This window comes from Myxocyprinus asiaticus, chromosome 48, assembly GCF_019703515.2.
Source record: "Myxocyprinus asiaticus isolate MX2 ecotype Aquarium Trade chromosome 48, UBuf_Myxa_2, whole genome shotgun sequence".
NCBI classification, from domain to species: domain Eukaryota; kingdom Metazoa; phylum Chordata; class Actinopteri; order Cypriniformes; family Catostomidae; genus Myxocyprinus; species Myxocyprinus asiaticus.
Window position 1 is genome coordinate 15,601,489 of NC_059391.1, and position 19,524 is coordinate 15,621,012.

Here is a 19,524-nt window from a genome sequence, read left to right on the forward strand (position 1 = left end):
TCCCTAGAGCAGCTTTGGGACTCTCTGATCACTGTCTGGTTCATCTTCTTCCAACCTACAGGCACAAATTAAAATCAACCAAGCCAGTAGTAAGGACTGTAAAGAGATGGACCAATGAAGCAGAGCGGGAACTACAAGCCTGCTTCGATTGCACGGACTGGAGTGTTTTTGAGGCTGCAGCCACAGACCTGGACGAGCTCACGGATAATGTTACATCATTTATCAGTTTCTGTGAGGATATGTGCATTCCTACTAGGACTTATTTAAAGTTCAACAACGACAAACCGTGATTTACAGCAGAGCTCAGGCAGCTTCGTCAAGCCAAAGAGGATGCTTACGGGGTGGGGATAAAGTCTTGTACAATCAGGTCAGGAACACACTGAACAAGGAAATCAGAGTGGCTAAAAGAAGATACTCTGAGAAGCTGAAAAACAAGTTTTCAGCTAACGACCCTGCATCAGTTTGGAGTGGCATGAAATAACTCACAAATTACAGGACTCCTACCCCCAACCCTGTGGTGGACCAACAACTGGCTGACAACCTGAATGTGTTCTACTGCAGATTTGAAAGGCCCAATCTCACACCCCACACCGACCTTCACTTCACACAAACACCAACACCCCCCTCATCCCTCTCCTGCTACTCAACCTGCACTTAAGATCTGTGAAGATAATGTGAGCCGGGTCTTTCGGAAACAAAAGACGAGGAAAGCTTCAGGCCCAGATGGCGTCTCACCAGCGTGTCTTCGATCCTGTGCAAACCAGCTGGCCCCCATCTTCACACAGATCTTCAATAGATCACTGGAGCAGTGTGAAGTCCCATGCTGCTTCAAACACTCAATCATTATTCCTGTCCCAAAGAAACTAAAAATCACAGGACTTAATGACTACAGACCTGTCACCCTGACATCTGCGGTCATGAAATCATTTGAGAGACTGGTGTTGGCCCACCTGAAGAACATCACTGGACCCTTTCTAGATCCCCTTCAATTTGCTTAGAGCAAACAGGTCTGTGGATGATGCAGTCAACATGGGACTGCATCATATCCTGCAACATCTTGACAGACCAGGGACATATGCAAGGATCCTTTTTGTGGACTTCAGTTCGGCTTTCAACACCATCATCCCAGCTATACTCCAGAATAAATTATACCAACTCTCTGTTCCCATGTCTATCTGTCAGTGGATTACCAGCTTTCTGACAGACAGGCAGCAGCTTGTGAGACAGGGGAAACTCACTTCCAGCACCTGTACAATCAGCACGGGTGCACCCCAGGGATGTATGATCTCTCCACTACTCTTCTCCCTCTACACCAATGACTGCATCGCCAAGGACCCCTCTGTCAAGCTCCTGAAGTTTGCAGACGACACCACTGTCATCGGCCTCATCCGAGATGACGATGAGGCTGCATACAGAAGGGAGGATGAACAGCTGGCTGTCTGGTGCAGTCAAAACAACAATGAGCTGAACACGCTCAAAATGGTGTAGATGATTGTGGACTTTAGAAGGAACACCCCAACACTGACTCCCCTCACCATTCTAAACAGCACTGTGACAGCAGTGGAGTCATTCAGGTTCCTGGGCACTACCATCTCACAGGACCTGAAGTGGGAGACACACATTGACTCCATTGTGAAAAAGGCCCAGCAGATGTTGTACTTCCTTCACCAGCTGAGGAACTGAGGCACTGCTGATACAGTTCTACTCAGCGGTCATTGAGTCTGTCCTCTGCTCTTCAATAACTGTCTGGTTTGGTTCAGCTACGAAATCAGACATCAGAAGACTACAAAGGACAATTCGGACTGCTGAGAAGATTATTGGTTGATGTAATAATTTTGATGTAAATCACTCGATACACACAGAAAATATTAGACACTTCCTTTTTCAAATTTTTTGACGTTAATTTATCGCATTGCCATGGCAATGTTGTTCGATATATCAAAAATCTGTTTGCATTTTAGCAATGTCTTGGCATGATGTCGCCCACATTTGGTACCTGTAACATGAAATCCATAGGAGGAGTATTTCAAATTCCAGAGCATGCATTTTTCAAACAATCCAAAATGGTCGACTTCCTGTTGGGCGGAGCTTATGACTGTCAGCGCAAAAGTTGTCCGGCTTGAAGAGATCTATAGGTGTACAAAGTTTGGTGATGATAGCTCAAATGTGATGTGCTACAGAAACCCCCCCCCCACCTCGAACAGGCCCATCTTCTAGGTGGCACTACAAAGCCCCCCTGCAATTTTTCCCAGCCATAAAGGCCAACGACTCTGATGTGTGTGCAAACTTTCAAGAGTTTTCACACACGTTAAGTACCTCAAAAGTACCGAAAACCTTGAAAAGAAGAATAAAGAAAAATCCTTAGAAGAACAATAGGGCCTCCGCACTTTCAGGGCTTAGGCCCTAATGATCATAACAGCCACTTGAAAAGAGAAAAAAGTAATTTCATGGCAATTATACACCTGATAACATAGTGTAAGTAAACAGAACTGCTTATAACGTCTCATAACACACTCACTATGATGCTTTGAAATCTTTAAAGACCTGAATCAATATGTATATTAATTAACGTTAAGTTATTAGCTTTAATTTACCTTGTATCAAATGTAGGTGTCCTTGCTGATATTATACATGCTTATTTGGGAATGACAACAATTATTCAGTCATGTGAGTTGAGGCAGTCGCATGATGTTTTTTGATACGCATCTAGGAATTTAATTAGTAAATGTGTTCCATTATAGTTAATCTTCTTACAGAATAAAAATGTATCCACTTCAAGCGATTAAAGTTTTTTTTTTCCGGCACATTTTGGAATTTTATTCACATCTTGGTGCTTCCATCCAGTATATTTATGCGTTATCCCAAAATATGCATACAAATACAGTTGTGCTCAAAAGTTTGCACACCCTGGCAGAAATTTTAACATTTTGGCATTGATTTTGAAAATATGACTGATCATGCAAAAAAGTATTTTATGTAAGGATAGTGATCATATGAAGCCATTTATTATCACATAGTTGTTTTGCTCCTTTTTAAATCATAATGATAACAGAAATCACCCAAATGGCCCTGATCAAATGTTTACATACCCTTGAATGTTTGGCCTTGTTACAGACACACAAGGTGACACACACAGGTTTAAATGGCAATTAAAGGTTAATTTCCTACACCTGTGACTTTTTAAATTGCAATTAGTGTCTGTGTATAAATAGTCAATGAGTTCGTTAGCTCTCACGTGGATGCACTGAGCAGGCTAGATACTGAGCCATGGGGAGCAGAAAAGAAATGTCAAAAGACCTGCGTAACAAGGTAATGGAACTTTATAAAGATGGAAAAGGATATAAAAAGATATCCAAAGCCTTGAAAATGCCAGTCAGTACTGTTCAATCACTTATTAAGAAGTGGAAAATTCAGGGATCTACTGATACCAAGCCAAGGTCAGGTAGATCAAGAAAGATTTCAGCCACAACTGCCAGAAGCATTATTCGGGATACAAAGAAAAACCCACAGGTAACCTCAGGAGAAATACAGGCTGCTCTGGAAAAAGATGGTGTGGTTGTTTCAAGGAGTACAATACGACGATACTTGAATAAAAATGAGCTGCATGGTCAAGTTGCCAGAAAGAAGCCTTTACTGCTCCAATGCCACAAAAAAGCCCGGTTACAATATGCCCGACAACACCTTGACACGCCTCACAGCTTTTGGCCCACTGTAATTTGGAGTGACGAGACCAAAATAGAGCTTTATGGTCACTACCATAAGCGCTATGTTTGGAGAGGGGTCAACAAGGCCTTTTGTGAAAAAAATACCATCCCCACTGTGAAGCATTGTGGTGGTTCACTGATGTTTTGGGGGTGTGTGAGCTCTAAAGGCACGGGAAATCTTGTGAAAATTGATGGCAAGATGAATGCAGCATGTTATCAGAAAATACTGGCAGACAATTTGCATTCTTCTGCACGAAAGCTGCGCATGGGACGCACTTGGACTTTCCAGCGTGACAATGACCCTAAGCACAAGGCCAAGTTGACCCTCCAGTGGTTACAGCAGAAAAAGGTGAAGGTTCTGGAGTGGCCATCACAGTCTCCTGACCTTAATATCATCGAGCCACTGTGGGGAGATTTCAAACGTGTGGTTCATGCAAGACAACCAAAGACTTTGCATGACCTGGAAGCATTTTGCCAAGACGATGGCAAATGGGCAGCTATACCACCTGCAAGAATTTGGGGCCTCATAGACAACTATTACAAAAGACTGCATGCTGTCATTGATGCTAAAGTGGGCAATCCACAGTATTAAGAACTAAGGGTATGCAGACTTTTGAACAGGGGTCATTTCATTTTTTTCTTTGTTGCAATGTTTTGTTTTATGATTGTGCCATTCTGTTATAACCTACAGTTTAATATGAATCCCATAAGAAATAAAAGAAATGTGTTTTGCCTGCTCACTCATGTTTTCTTTAAAAATGGTACATATATTACCAATTCTCCAAGGGTATGCAAACTTTTGAGCACAACTGTATTTGGATGGAAACCCAGTGAGTGATCATTTTCATCAACTGTTTTGATACAAGAAAAGCGAGAGGTTTTGTGACACAAAGTCTACTCCGGCTAGTCTTAGGAGTGTATCTCCCATTGTCAAAACTAAGGTTAGGGTCAAGAATAACCTTTCTCTGCAGTTAAATTTTCAGCGTGAAGGATGTATAATGAAAAAGTCAGTTTGTGGTTTCTCTTTGAAGTTCAGCGCATTGGAGTGAGTAGTTCATGCATTGGTTCTTACTTTGCAGGAGTCGGTGCGGTGTTGTGCAACAACTGACACTTTCTCCAGCATGGAGCGCAGCCTGGACTGAGTGGCGTGAGAAATGAGAGTGACTGTCTCCATTGACACCTCTGTCACACCGAACTTCTTGGCTGAAACGAGACAAAGTTTTGCGTTAAAGTTGCTTTGGAAGGTTTGGAAACATGAAAATGTGAAGAGCAGTTCTTTGAGCCATAAAAGGAATAGTTCACTCAAAAATGAAAATTCTGTCATTATTTACTCACCCTTGACTTCTTTTCTTCCATGGAACGTAAAAGGTGATATTAGCCAGAATGCTAGACTCGGTAACCATTCACTTTCAATGTATGAGAAAAGATATAATGAAAGTGAATGCTGACTGAAGTTAACATTCTGCCTAACATCTCATTTTCTTCTGAAAAAAAAAAAAGTCATACTGGTTTGGAACAACATGAGGGTGTGTAAATTATGATAATTTCCATTTTTGGCTGAACTATCCCAGTAAGTGCCAGACCAATTAAAATATTATTGTTTTGAATTTTTATTCAAATCTGCCTCATGATATGACCTAAATGTAACTAGCAAACACTTCACTGCAGCACTTTGCATTTGTCACACCCACACACTCACTTACTATCACTCTCCCTCCGTCACAAACACATCCAGCAGGTGGCGCAATGCACCTCCCCTTTCCCTCCTCCAGCCATCAAGCTGAAATAGTCACAGACACAAACACACGCAGAACATCCCTGGAGGAAGATTTACATTTTTAACACACTCCCCCCCCCCCCGGCGACAGCATAACAACCACAGCCGGGCTCCATGTAATAGCACATATCCGTGGGCACTCATTGGTATGCACTGTGTGCTAAATCAAGCGCATGGGGGGAGAGAGTTTGCTTAAATACAATAATGGAGGGCGCATTTTGGATGAGAGGGATCCAAAGACCTGCCTCAACTATTTCTCCTGCTGTTTAGCAGATCTTTAAAATGATTTATGTGAAGGTTAGCTAATCTGTATTGATGACAACACTCAACAGTGTGTTAAACACAGGAGAGTATGGCAGATGCAGATGCCATGTAAAGCATTTGGAGTGTCTTAGTTTTGATTATGGTGCCTTGTTTCCTGTGGATATACAACTTTCTCCATCAGATTAATGTGGGACAAAAGGGAGCAGACTTCCACCCACCTTTATTCCCTGCAAATTACAGGGAATAACCAGCCTGCATATGGGTTTTACTATATAACATTCATTTTTTGCTTGTTAGTGGTGCTTGCTAAGGCATGAACAGTACCTCAGATTTAGCTGCTTGTTGAAGAAAATTGTGTTTTGCAACTTTATTACTTTCTATTACTACATTAAAAGAGGGTCCCTAGCCATACCTAGGTACCAGAATATCATGGGGGCAAGACATGGGGGTGGGCTCTTTTGACCTGGGCCAGTAAGCAACCACCCAGAACACCTTAGCAACCACACAGCAACACCCTAGAATCCACCCTCAACACTTTAGAATAGTGGTGGCAACTTGTACATAGGCATGCATCACTAACATTTTCTAATTTAAAAAAAAAAAAAATCAAATTTGTTTACAAGTATTTAGATACCATTCTGTTTAGTACTTGAAATGTGCATTGTTTGTTGGCAGGAACATTCAGAGTGTGTATGCAAGTGACCTTGTCAGGAATGGAGCCCGAGGCAACCTCTTATTTCAGCACACAGCAAACTGACATCGAGGCATCAGAAGACAGCGCATAAAGAATTCATACACAGCCTTAGGAGGCCTCAAGCTCAGAACACAGGGCATTCATTAGGCCGTTTTAGCATTTGAGTGACCAGTGGAATTGCACTAAAGGTCTTAGAGGCATAGATAAAGGGGAGGGGTTTGGAACGGCACCAATAATTCTATATAGCGCCACTTCTACCAACACAGTGCCTGATCCAGTATACAATCCGAAATGGTTCCACACATTTCCACTGCAGAAAAGGTGGTTCTTGGCTGGAGAAACTGGCTTTGCGCGACCTCTAAAATCTGCTGGTCTCAAACCAGTAAATACTAACGTCAGAGACTGTCGGGGGGATAATATTTGCACCAAGAAATGTATTCAGAATAACAACAGCTGGCAATAATGCTGCAAATCAAAACTAACCTGCTCCCATTAAAATCAATGAAGCTGTCTACACTAGAAATAACCAAGGTGGCAATTGGAAACATACATCCTGTAACTAAGTATGTAGTTATTAAGTATGCAGTTTCCCCTTCCATCTAAAATAAAGCAATTTACAAATATTGTAATTTGTGCAAGTGAATATATTGCTATGAACTTCTTTTTGTTGCATAAAAAGTAGCTTGTGATGGCATAAATATGCAAACTCAAAAAAATCTGGATGTTAAAACACTCTCTTTAAACTTGTAAGACTTGTAAACAAAGACTGTAATGCAGCATGTTAATTTAAGAGCAGGTTACAGTAGTAACGGAGTCAGTTAAATCATTGTTTAGATCTTAAAGGGGTTGTTCACCCAAAAAATTCTCTCATCATTTACTCACCCTCATGCCATCCCAGATGTGGATGACTGTCTTACACAAAGAATTCTTGAAAAATATCTCAGCTCTATAGGTCCTTAAAATGCAAGTGAATGGTGATCAGACCTTTGTAGCTCCAAAAATTATATAAATGAAACACAAATGTAATCCCTATGACTCCAGTGTTTAAATCCATATCTATATTAAATCCATATTACATTTTTATCTGTTTCTCTCCCACACCTCTTATATCGTTTCTGAAGATATGGATTTAAACACTGGAGTCATATGGATTACTTTTATGTTTCCTTTGTGTGATTTTTGGAGCTACAAAGGTCTGGTCACCATTCACTTGCATTGTATGGAACTACAGAGCTGAGATATTCTTCTAAAAATCTTCGTTTGTGTTCTGCTGAAGAAAGAAAGTCATACACATTTAGGATGGCATGAGGGTGAGTAAATGAGAGAATTTTCATTTTTGGGTGAACTATGCCTTTAAGTCACGTGGGCCGGTTCTATGAGATGTTCACCAGTTCAGCACCGTTTCCATGGAACAAGGATATCTACTGTATATATAGGTTCTCTGCTTTTTAAAGAGGCAACTCTAGCCATGGTCTGGAATTTTAATCTACTTCCTAGACAAGCCTAGTCTAGAGTGAGGCAGAATCATGCATGTGCCTTTTTTGTGAAAAACTGCTAGTCTTTAATTATGCGGATCTAAAATCAAGCAGGCGAATATTAGAGCTTAAAAAAAGAGTGACACATCTTGCCTGTCTCATCGGAGTAGCTTTCATCAGCTTTTTGTTTAAATCCATTCATAATTCCACACCCATTTGGAGATCCACCATCAAATGTCATCAGTCAACATTGATACTATAATTAGATGGAATATTAACTGCCCACACAGTAACGGGACAGCCTAACCCTTTTTACGATTGTAAACTTGCCAAGAGAAACCGATCCTGACAAGTAACATTGGCAGACTGAGAGTATTGTGGCGGCAAGCTGTTTCATACCAGTCTCCAGAAGACGTCTGTGAAGAAGACTGGCAGGAAGGAAGGCCTCGTCCTTACAAGAACGGATCTGGGTGCCCACGAGTTCTGAACCCGTGGCCAGGATACGGGCATTTTCCTCATTCAGGTTCACGCCAGCCATTGACGCCACATCATTGATGTCATCATCATCCCTGCAGACACAATTCAAGAGAATGGGAATGTAGGTAGGTATATATTCAAAGTGGGAAGCAAAAATCTGAGACCACTAGTGACCTCTCTTTTGCACTTTAATATAATTTTTGTATTTACAAATTATATTATTGAGTGAAACTTTGAACATAAAAATTGACATGAATTTTTGAATTACTTAGTATTTAGTGTGTCTTTTTACTTTAATGACAGCATGCACTCGAGCATGATTTGAGAATTACTTTTCTTTGTTGTAATTTTGCAAAAACTGTAAAACTTTGTTTCCTCTCAGTTTTTTTTTTTTTTTTTACGATTTTTAATGTGGTCTCAGGTATTTGGTCCACACTGTAAATACATACACATCTTATCTTTTTTACGCAGCTATCTGGAATATTTATTTATTTATTTGTTTGTTTATTTTTAACGCCATGTCAGCAACAAGGCTATCCACGCGGCGAGAACAGATTAAGTATCAAAAACATAAAAATTAGATAAGGAATTTTGTTTTATGTTAGACAGAAACTCTAAAATATTTTTATGTGATATATTTTTAAAAATGTCTGATAAGCTTGTTTCCGAGTAAAACCTTTTGTCTAGTAGTATTAAAAGCAGCGCAATCCAATAAAATGTGCTTAATAGTCAGTATAGTCTGACAAGAAAGACATGACAGAGGTTCTTCACCTTTTAATAAAAATTCATGTGTCAGTCTAGAATGACCTATTCGACAACTAGTATATACAATTTGATCATGCCTATTTTTGAAGTTAGAGAAAAGATTCAGCTATCTGGAACTCTTCATTCGGATACTATTTCTGTTTTAATAAGAATTTTAAAGACACGTTTAATGAAGGATGGGTTTACTTTCAATTAACTTATTTTTAATTTTTCTTTATTAAAATGATAAATAATAGTCCTGAACAATGACTTCATACCATCACACCCATTCTTACATTTTCAAATTCTGTTGTGCCCCAATGCCATGAAAACCCCCCACAATCCTAGAGAAACACTGCCTCCTACTGGACTCTTAGGAATACTACCTGAAAGTCCCGCCGCCAGGGTCATTCAGCTTCTGTTTCTGATTGGCTGAGGCTTGCAGAGCCACACCCATGGGGTTCCTTGCTTGAAAAGGTGTCCCAACAGCACCTGCAATAAAAACTCCTAATTACACCAGGGTGTGCGCCCTTTGGTCTATTGTATGTGAAAAGGAACACTTAAGTCTCAATAACTTTCCTTTAATGGGTTCTGAAATGGACTCAGATCTATTTTATGTGGTTCACTAATAGCTTACTTTGAGCACGAACTGTATGTGTGATCACCACCGGCATCCGTGTGGGTGTGGCCTGAACTCCAGGCCTCTTAACAGCCTAAGGAACAAAACCAGAGGGAAAGCCTGAAGGACTCGTCAACTAATTAATCTTGAAGCTGAAGTGTGTAATTTCTGCCCCACTAGAGTCACCAAACAGAACAGCAAAATTAAACAGATTTTTAAACAGATTCAAGTAAACTACAGTAAGGACTGCCACTAAAAATATAAAAACTAAAATATATACAGTATAAGAACATCACAGATACCATGGTGGTGGTTGGAGCCATGGAAGTAGCCGGTCGGATTGTAGATATGGTGGTGGGTAGGGTGCTCGGCGCTGGGGCTTTAATGGTGTTGACTGACAGAGGGCTGGAGGTGGTGGAGGTCTGAGACAATTGAGTTAAAGACTGCTGGGAGTTCAGAAGAGTGAGACGCAGAGCAGGCAAGCTTTTCTGTACAAAGAGAGGGGAAAACATCAACTTTAAGTAAAAAAGCAATAGCAGCATTTGTATTTAGATGTGTCTTTGGGTTTTTTTGTAATTAAGAACATCGGGCCTCATTCACTAACTGTGCATATGCAACATATTTATGTGAAATGTTTTCATAAAGAGATCATGATTAATAAGGTCACACTTAAACTTATTCTAAATTTACGAACAAAAATTAGAATTATCTGAAACCACACATGCAAAAATCTCAGACTCAGAAGCATTAAAAATGTGTAAAGTGGGGGGCCTGGGTAGCTCAGCAAGTATTGATGCTGACTACCACCCCTGGAGTCGCGAGTTCGAATCCAGGGCGTGCTGAGTGACTCCAGTCAGGTCTCCCAAGCAACCAAATTGGCCCGGTTGCTAGGGAGGGTAGAGTCACATGAGGTAACCTCCTTGTGGTCACTATAATGTGGTTCTCGTGGTGAGTTGTGCGTGGATGCTGAGGAGAATAGCGTGAAGCCTCCACACGCGCTATGTCTCCGCGGTAACGTGCTCAACAGGCCACGTGATAAGATGCGCGGATTGACGGTCTCAGACACGGAGGCAACTGAGATTTGTCCTCCGCCACCCAGATTGAGGCGAGTCACTATGCCACCACAAGGACTAACAGCACATTGGGAATTGGGCATTCCAAATTGGGGAGAAAAAGGGGAGGAAAAAAAATAAAGAAAAAAAAAAAGTGTAAAGTTAAAATGTTATTTTTTACATACATTAGTGTAGAAAGCCCTTATTTGGAGATCGCTTGTACATTTTATAAAATTACCTAATTTATCAAAGTTAGAACAAGAGAGCAAATTTGTGTCCATACGCACCTGTTCTGAATCTGGCATAAATTATGCGTGAGAACTTATGCTGTGCACATAAATATGTAATTTGTATGCATTTCTTAGCGAATGAGACCAATTGCATTCAAAGCAGTAGAAGTGCTTTATAACAAAGTTACAAGTCATACCTTTAGAAAAGGGATCAGATAAGGTTGAGGAGATGATTTCAATTCTGTCTGCAGGCGATTTGTAAACTCCTCAGGCTCAATTTTTGCATCCTTTGTAGATTTTAAAAGGCAAATTTTACATGATTACTATTGCAATATGGCCCCAAAACATATGTTGACACTGAAGCCACACAATGTATGTCTGTCTATGTATTATAATACAACAAAATACAGCAAATCAAGTGCCATTATTTGTAAAAAGAAGTATCGTACAAACACATTTTTCAAACAAAGCATTTCACAAAGTTTGTCAGGTTTCAAATGATAAAGAAATATCTCTATAGTTTAAAAATTAAGACAACATGTATTTGGACATTTTTTTGGTTGTCAAAATGTGTGGGGGAACTGTCTTCATCAGCAAAAAAGCCTGAGAAAAGTTATTTTTGAAAAATTCTAGCCTCGTTTGTAAACAGAGGCCAAACATTTGGATATTTGGATATCTAACGCAATACAATCAATACATTTTTAAGTAATGCTTAAGTGATCTTTTTGGGGCAGCTGTAGGCACTGTAAGTTTCAATAACTAGTTCAAGTTTAAGTAAATCAATTACTGACATCTACAGTTGAGTATGAGAATAGCACTAGAAAAAGTTTTGTTATTTGTCATTTAAGATGTCACAATATCAAATCATGTGAGTAAAATTAACCAAAGTGGGCAATTATGCAAACAATTAGGAAGGTTGTTTTTGCAAAAAATCAACATTTAAACACCTAATCAGGCTTACCAACAAATCCTGCACTAGTGCTTTTACATTCCGAGAAGTTTCTGGCGAGGGGGAATTATGGGATGCCAGTTTGATGAGTGTTGCTAGAAAGTTCTTGCACTTCTTTACATTTTCTTGCATTTCCTAAAATAAAGTATTGGAATGAATTAGAATCCATAATGCGTAGTCAAACTCACATTATGAATGGAAACAGCTCAACTGCATTAGAAGAAGTGCTACCTGAGAGAGGACAGGGGCTCTGTTAGCAGGGGCTGCTGCAGAGGTTGTGCTGGGACTCTGCGGAGTCAGAGATGGTTTGAGGACTGTCTGTGGTGGTGCAGGCTGAACACGGGCCCCCGCTGTAATGACTGTAGTGGTGGGCTTCTGAGCGGAGGTAATTGTAACCACCGCAGACTTTTGCTGCTGGAAAAAAGCATACAGAGTTAAGAACACTGATGTAATATCACCTAGTGTTTTCTGAACTGCTACTGAATCTTCAGCATCACAGCAAAAGAAATAAATACATTTTGCAGAAAACAAGCCAAATAAATAAATAAATAAACCTTGAAAAACTGCAAGTATGCCTGGGAGAATTTGTGCTGTTTTAAAGACACAGGGTTTTCTGCACTTTGTATGAAGTTAATTAATAAATAAAAAAATTATTCATGGACTTATTTAAACAAAAACATCCTCACAGACAACATTTTTTCTAGTCTAATGAATTGCTCGTTGAATCTGTCAGAGCGGTTGAATTAATCTCTGACTCACAAACTGGATGTTTCTATGGTATTTTCATAAAAAAATAAACATTAATGTGTGTTATAAAATAGCATTGCATTGGCATGTAGTTAGAACTAATGAGAAGGCACACAATTAAACCAACATTTCTATTCAACAACTACAACTATTCAACAACAAAGAATCTATAGAGAAAAAAGTACATTTACATGCATTTTAAATGGTCCATTTGAATTAGACCAATGGTTCTCAACTTTTTTTTTTTTATTAATGCCCCCTAATTCATTCCCTTAGCCCAAATTCAAGGGTGGTGATGTAGAATTCTGTGCCAAATTCAAATGGTTTCTGCTTCTCATGCCTTGCTTCTCACTGATTCCCGCAAAGCTGCAAGTTTAAGAGCTCGAGCTTTAAGAGCTTTGCGCTCACGCTGCTCTGTCCATTGAGCCGTATCCATCTACAGAGCCATACAGGTGCATTAGCCGAGGTTGTATTTGACGCTGCTAAACCAGATACTTCAGATGCGTCGCTAGACTTCAAAGTACAAATGTGTACCAACCTATATAATTGAGAACCAACTGATATACTCCAAGTCTAGATAAATATTTTAATGCAAAGAGGAACTTGACGATAGAGTTGATTATTAAACTCCCACCATTTGTAACCTAATGCCCCCCTCTCCACTAATTTGCTCTCAGCGCCCCCTGGCATCCTTTGAACGCCCCCTGGGGGGTGGTACTGCCCCCTTTGAGAACCCCTGAATTAGACCAAATCAATAATTTGTCTTTTTAAAATGTCATGCAAACCCTTAAATCTGACTGATATCGTACCAGTCCAATTTTCAGAACACATTTGAAGAAAAACAGAAAAATATCTCAGATCAGTAGGTCCTTAAAATGGAAGTGGATGGTGGCCAGAACTTTGAAGCTCCAAAAATCAATCACACAGACAGGTGCGAAAAAGATCAATATTTAAGTACTTTTTAACTATTAACCATCTCTTCTGGTCAGCAGCAGTATGTGCATTAACAAGAGCACGGAGTTCACATGGTCTCTCGTGTGACGTATTCTTCTCTCTGTTGAGACATCCAGGATAAGCATACAAACGCACCATTATGAGTAAACAAACAATACAGATAAAAATACAGAACTAAACCAAAACCAACGATGCTTCTGTACAGTGCTGCTCTCCCGGGTGTGTCGCAAGTGCCTCAGTTCTTGCATCTCACATGCCAACGCAATTACGTCACACACGCATACCGCTGCTGACTGGAAGCGATGGTTTATAGTTAAAAAGTACTAAAATACTGATCTTTTTGCACCATTGCATGCTGCTTTAGAAGACAATAATTTAACCTCTGGAGTCATATGGATGACTGTCTGTGATTTTTGAAGCTTCAAAGGTCTGATCATCATCCACATGCATTTTAAAGACCTACTGGGCTAAGATATTTTTCTATTTTTCTTAAAATGTCTTCTGCTGAAAAAATAAGTCATACATACTTGGGATATCATGAGGGTGAGTAAATGATGAGAGAATTTTCATTTTTGGGTGAACTAACCCTTTCAAGCGGTCACAGACGCTGCGATATTTTCAAGCATGTTTGATATTATCACCACATAATTTCATAGTCTGAGTGATGCAGCGACAACGATTTTTCTTTTTTCATCTCTTCTTTTGTTTTTCAGAAAAAGTCAGCACACTGACAACTTTTGGACAGCAAGCTGATTGTGACCATCTATTTCTGGAAATATCTCTTGATCGCTCTAATTTCTCACATGATTTATGTGAGGAAAAAAAAAGTTTTTTCCCTGTTGAATGGGGATACCTCTTGACCAAAGATGTAGTAGTTTGTGCACATCATCTGCGTTCTGTTGTGGAATATGAATGCTGCTACGACAAGATGATGACAGAGGACAAGAAAGCATGTTGTGTAATGCGAGCAGAACAGCGATTCAGGGCGTCTGACAGTGATAGTAGTCAACCGATATATTGCCAATAACAGTTCTCTTTGTTGTTATGTGCCATCGTGTTACCACAATTAAAAACCTGTGTGCAACACAGTCTCATTTAAACGGTCCGAATATCAGAGCCACAACAGAAGTGCACAAGCTCGTGATGTTAACAGAGCTTGTATTTAAATTTTCTCTCTCTCTCTTTTTTCTTCCTTTTGAGCTCTCCTATATCTTCCACTGAAGCGCATATTATAATAGCCTAGATCAAAACTGTGTCCCTTTGACACACAAATGTTGTGAGACGATACGTCCGTGACACTCCATTGCCATTCATTCAAATACGATTGCTAATGCACACACACTGTCCATGGTTGCTGGACTACTGTGTGTACTGTCATTTCATTCTTCCTCATGTATCACAATTTCTTCATGTGCAAACATTTACTAAAATTAGAGGACTAAACAGAAACTGCTATCTACCATCTAAACATCCAATTTATTTTTGTATTAAACTTTGTGTGCAATTTTGAGTAAATATAATGCTAAATAAAAGTTCATTCATTTTTAGCCAAATTATGTATGTCATTTACTACTATATTAAATTGTGTGATATATCGGCACCCTGCTCTCTAGATATCGGCCATTAAGAAAAGTGAGAACATGGATAAACAGACCTACAGTAGATAACATGATTTTAGCTTGGCTTCTATCAGCATGTATACACATTAATCGGACCACAATTGGATCAAATATTTGATTAAACATTTTGTAATGTACATTTGGACAGACAGATGCAACAAGACTGTAGCTCAACAATGCAAAAACCTGCTGTATCTCGATTATAGCTGCGCATGTAAACGTTTTGAATGATGTGATCCAAGACATTGTGGTGCATAATCATTACGAAGGTTTGTACAGTAATTTAGCACTATAAGCAAGCTTTGTGAGTCTTTTCAATCAGGGGGGAAAATAACTACAGTATTTGTACTGCAGCGCTGGTGGCATGTATCACTTTAGTCTTAGGAGGGATTGGACATATAGATGCCTTACGTAGTTAGAGAGGACTGCTGAGAAAGGAAATAAATCTAAAAAAATGGCCTGAAATACTATTTGTTGCTAAAACTGTGACACATCCAACACAAATTCAAAATGCATTCAGAATACTTGTCTTGGTCATACCTGGGCAACAGGTGTGGCGACTCTGAAAGCTGCTCCAGCAGTAGGTGTGGCAGGTCTCGGAGACAGTGTGCCTTTATTTTGATTTTGAGCTTTAGCCTGGGCAAGGACCTGCTGGGGAACCAATGCCAGCTGACCAGCTTCTGTACGTACCAGCACCATGCCTAGTGCAGAACAACAAAATGACAAAGTGAAAAACATCAACACAGGAGTCACTTGTTAGTGCTGTATGATTCAGTACCCTGATGCTGTAGGAACAGTACTCAAGGATGCATAAACTAAGCAACGAAACCATTAATTACTCAACAAATTTTCCTAAAATGCTTAAGGGTATTAAAAGAGATACATAAACAGCATTTGTTAAAGGAGTAGTTCACCCAAAAATGAACATTTTCTCTTCATTTATTCACGCCATCCCAGATGTGTTGTGTATAAGTTTCTGTCTTCTGCAGAACACACATATTTTTAGAAGAATATCTCAGCTCTGTAGGTCCATACAATGCAAGTGAATGGTGGCCAGAACTTTGATGCTCCAAAAAGCAAATAAAGGCAGCATAAAAGTAATCCATACGACTCAGTTTTTTAATCCATATCTTCGGGGGGGCCTGGGTAACTCAGCAAGTAAAGACGCTGACTACCACACCTGGAGTTGCAAGTTCGAATCCAGGGTGTGCTGAGTGACTCCAGTCAGGCTTCCTAAGCAACCAATTGGCCCGGTTGCTAGGGTGGGTAGAGTTATGTCGGGTTAACCTCCTCGTGGTCACTATAATGTGGTTCTCGCTCTCGGTGGGGCGCGTGGTGTGTTGTGTGTGGATGCCGTGGTGAACAGTGTGGAGCCTCCACACGCGCTCGTCTCCGCGGTAACGAGCTCAACAAGCCACGTGATAAAATGCGTGGATTGACCATCTCAGACGCAGAGGCAACTGAGATTTGTCCTCCGCCACCCGGATTGAAGCAAGTCACTACGCCACCACCAGGACTAAAAATTGGGCATTCCAAATTGGAGAGAAAATCCACAACAACAAAAAAAAAAAAACACACGAAAAAAATCCATATCTTCAGAAGTGATATGATCAGCATGGGTAAGAAGCAGATATTGATGTCCTTTTTTACTATAAATCTCCACTTTCACTTTTACATTTTTCTTTCACATGCATAATCTTCATTGCATACGCATCTTCATGCAATTTGCCACCTACTAGTCGGGGCTGGTCAAAGGTGGAGATTTATAGTAAAAAAATATTTAAATATTGATCTGTTTCTCACCCACACTTATATCACTTCTGAAGATAAGGATTTAACTACTGGGGCCGTATGGATTAATTTTATGCTGACTTAATGTGCTTTTTGGAGCTTCAAAGTTCTGGCCACCATTCACTTGCATTGTATGGAGCAACAGATCTCATTTATTCTTCTAAATATTTTTGTTTGTGTTCTGCAGAGGAAAGTCATACACATCTGGGATGGCATAAGGGTGAGTAAATGATTTGCTTTTTTGGGTGATGTATTCTTTTAAGGAATAGTTCACCCAAAATAATTTGCTCACGCTCATATTGTTCCGTATCATGTCATATTTCTCCCATGGAACTCAAGATCAGATGTTTAACAGAAAGACAGCCTCAACCACCATTCACTTTCAATGCATGGAAAAAAAGATGCAATGAAATTGAATGGTGACCGAGGCTAACATCCTGCCTAACATCTCCTTTTGTGTTCCACAGAAGTAATTTGGCTTTGGAACAACACTTTTTAGTTCAACTATACCTTTAAAAGACGTTCTTTATGAAGATGCTCCCCTAACTGAACTATTCCACAGCCCTTACCTGGTGGTATGGTGAATCCTGGAGGTAGCTGAATAGTTGTCTGTTGCGGTGGCCTGACAATCAGCTGTGTCGCAGGAGCCCCTGGTCGCTGTGGGGGTGTCGCCGTTGCCGTCACAGGAGTTGGTGTGCCGGGTCTCAACAGGGTCGTAGGCTGTACTAAGAGAGTGGTTGCTGCTGGCTTTGCTAGGGCAGAGGCAGTGCTTGCCACAGGCAGTGAGGTCACCACTGAACTGGGCTGCATAGCACTAGACACAATCATCTGAGTGGGTGTGCTGGGGTGCAAACCTATAGGACCACCAGGGAGCTGGTTGGGGACGATTGCTTTGAGCTGGCTTTGAGGGTCAGATTTGGGCTCACTGGCAACGGTGTTTGTAAACGCCACCGTTGAAGTGGACACAAGACCCACTCCAGCACCATGCACAGGCAATCCTGAGACTTTGGGGTCACTTCCGTTATGTACAACACTTGTATTAGGAGGCCTGTGCAGTACAATGGTGGGATCTGCTGGGCTATTTGAATGTGGCAGTGAACTATTGGGCTGAGCAGACACAAAAGCAGTATTTGTACTCGTAGGAGCAGACATGTTGCTTTTACCATTACCTACAACTGAACCAATGTCAATACCATTTACACTGCACGGTCTGGCTGCTTCAACTTGCAATCCCGCCACAGAGGCAGGAGCAGAGGCGATTACAGAAGAGTTCAGTGCGCCACTGCCTCCGTTCACAGTCTGTATTCTGGCGGGAACAGTCCGGATAGCAGACGCAATGTGATTTGTATTGGGATGCGAGTCTGTTGTTGGTGCTGCGTCACTTGACAAAGTTGATGGATTTGATGCTGTTGCTCCTACTGAATGATACTGCACCTGATTCGTAGCAGTAACAAAAGATGCCGAGCTACTAGATAAATTAGAGGTGGAAGGGACATTACTGGACGCTTGTATCCTGTCCGGACCGTTTTCTTGCGAGTTTCCCTCCTGTTTTCGTTCTGACTGCCGCCGCTGCTCTTGTGTTGTTCCTACTTGGGCGGGCAGTAATTTTCCCAAGTGTGGATTTATCGCATTTGAGGACGACCCTGGTCTCCTGACCTCGCCTTGCGGACCCACCGCCTTGTTCTGTCCACCGAGCTGTGATTCTAACGAGCCTACGAGGTCACTGACGGCTTTCTCGTCCACTTCAGAATAGAGCATATCTTCCAGTGGATCGGGGACACCCGCCATCTTTGAGAGACGCTCGAGAAATGCGCACTGCGCGTGCGTCGAGTGTGCTGCTGCTGAGGCACTGTGGGAAACGTGATGACATCATGGTGTAATTTACAGCTGTTGTCGTAATAAGCCTGTCATATACAGACCAGTACGGCGCACAAAATATAAAGAAACGCATTTTATTTATTTTTTATTTATTTATTATTATATTTCTAATTTAGAAACAGTACATAAGATATAAATACAGCAAATGGCCAGCCAAATAAAAATAAAATAAACAAGTGAATAATTAAATAAAAATAAAGCACATAAACAACGTTACAAACATAAAAACAACAACAATAAGTTAATAAAATTACTAATCTATAAAAAATGCAAATTAAAACAAATCCAATAACATACCATTGAACAGGTATCTTTCCAATGAGTCAATAATTCAATACAATAGATGTTTTGATCGCTGTCCTGTTTGAAGTGGAACACATGGAGTCCTAAAATAATTTTAAATAAATACAGAAAAGCCTAAAGTTGTTTAATTTAATACTTTTGAATTTAGAAACAGAACAGAGGATATACAGCAAAAATCCAAAGACAACATAACATAAACATGTGAATAACTGAATTAAAAAGCACATAAATACAGTAAATAAGTATA

The 19,524-nt window shown here is 40.3% G+C and overlaps 1 pseudogene; it reads right to left on the reverse strand.

The window, feature by feature from the left end:
- LOC127437296 (transcription initiation factor TFIID subunit 4-like) overlaps nt 1-18,969 on the reverse strand; it is an 85,495-nt pseudogene extending 66,526 nt beyond the window's left edge.
- Between the last annotated feature and the right edge of the window lie 555 nt (nt 18,970-19,524).